The sequence below is a fragment of the Mastacembelus armatus genome, chromosome 7 (assembly GCF_900324485.2).
Source record: "Mastacembelus armatus chromosome 7, fMasArm1.2, whole genome shotgun sequence".
In the NCBI taxonomy this organism is placed as follows: Eukaryota; Metazoa; Chordata; class Actinopteri; order Synbranchiformes; family Mastacembelidae; genus Mastacembelus; species Mastacembelus armatus.
Window position 1 is genome coordinate 25617911 of NC_046639.1, and position 1952 is coordinate 25619862.

Sequence of the window (1952 nt, forward strand, 5' to 3'; positions counted from 1 at the left end):
AAAAAAATGTCAAATTGCCAACATGAAGAACTTTTTATTTATTTCCCGTCACAACCTCCCTCTCTTTTGTTCGCTTTCTCTCTCTCTCACACACACACACACACACACAATGACGGGCTGCACACACAGTTTACTTTTGTTCTTTCATCTGGTTTCCATCTTCTCTGGTTGTGCTGCATCAAAAGGATCTTTTCCACAGCGTCTCCTGTGCTTGTGACATTTTAAGAAATCCCCAGCACAATTAGGAGACACTTCTGAAAGGCAGAGTAAAACCTTACCAAGGCTTACAGAATAAAACGTCAGTCTCATGTTGCTGCCGTTAGAGTTCGACCCATTGTATCTCAGACTGTGACTTATGGACCATCGTAACACGACTGCTGTAAACTATTATAGGCTGTTACAGTAAATCGGTGCATGGCATCTATTTCAAGTTTCATTGCTGAGGTCAAACGAGGGCAGGGCAGTGAGGGACTGGTTTTAAACAGATCTCCAGTTTACCCCAGTTACCTAAACCACTTAAGATGAGAAAATCAGTAGTTAAAACACACGAACAGTCTGTTCTAACTTCCTTTGTATACAAACCTGCAAACATTTAGATCTGTGGGTAAGTGTAACAGGTTAAAGCGTTATGGATGATCTAATGGGTTCTGGGAAAACCTTAAGGTTCTCCTTTGTTTTCACACATGGAGAAAAGCCAAGCGCATCTGAAAACACATCTGATTCACCAGGTTTTGGCCTCATGTCCAGACTGGCAGCATTTTTTCTCACCCACAAAACGGTTGAGAAATGGTGAAAAAATAATAATAATAATAGCTATTTCTGAAGAACCAGCTGGTGAACAATAATATAATTTCATAAGTGACTCTGCGTGTTGGCCTCCCCAAGATAAAGTGAAATAATAAACAAACCCTTCAGACTGAATTTTATCCTCCAGATATATAGGAAACAAATGATCGAGATTCATGATTTCCTCTGATAACAATCAATATTTTAGCAAGTCCGACTTTCTGTGCAGTACTTTTACTTGAAGTACTTCAAATTCAGTTCATTTGGGCAAACAGGGCAAATTTACAGCGTCTGTTTTAAGTGGAATTTATGGGATGTGCTGCAGTCCCATCATACATTTGAATAATAAGAAGGTAAATCTTCAGGCCGCAGTATAACTTTGGGTACTGTGAGAGCTGTATTGATCAGCTGGAAGGCTCAGGGGAAATTATTACCCTGACTCAGTATCAGCTTCCAGTACAACTGGCTGTAGGCCTACGCTGCATGGGCAGCTCCCAGGTGGGGTTGTTCATATCCTCTGTAAAGCACAGGGAGCTCGAGCCGCTCATCAGATAGATGAAAATAAAATAATCCTTATAATAACAGGGACAAAAACCAAGGCACCAGGGACCTCTGTGTGTCTCTTCTCTCATATAGGGCCTATTAGTTTTCTCTGGGTACAGTCCAAGCCCTGGGGGAGGAAAGCCTCTCATACAGAATCATCCAGGGAAGCAGTCTTATATAACAAGTCGTATAATGTCAATGAAAAAGGCCGAATAACGTCAGGAAGATAATAATGTGCGTGGATGCGCGTTATTTTTATACAGCAGGCTTGATACTGTTTGATGCTGCAGGGGCAAATTAAACGTTATGGCAGATTTAGATCCCGTGCAGTTTGGAGCCTTTCAGCTCTTTACCACATCTCAGATGTCCTCGTTAATCAAAGCCTAATGAAACAAGCCCGTCCAGACCAGACGCAACTGGGCCCATTCAGGACCTAATCAATGAAATGCCCAGTTCCAGTTCCAGGCCAGTGTGCAGCTTCTCGCTCTGTGAAAATGCCGACCTCTTTTCCATGAATTATTTCTTATTGCGGTTCACTCCCACGGCCACGGAGCGTCAGACCCGTGGACGAGCCTATGCTGTCGGGAGCGCGCAGCAGTCATGCCTCATCCATCGCTCGCCTC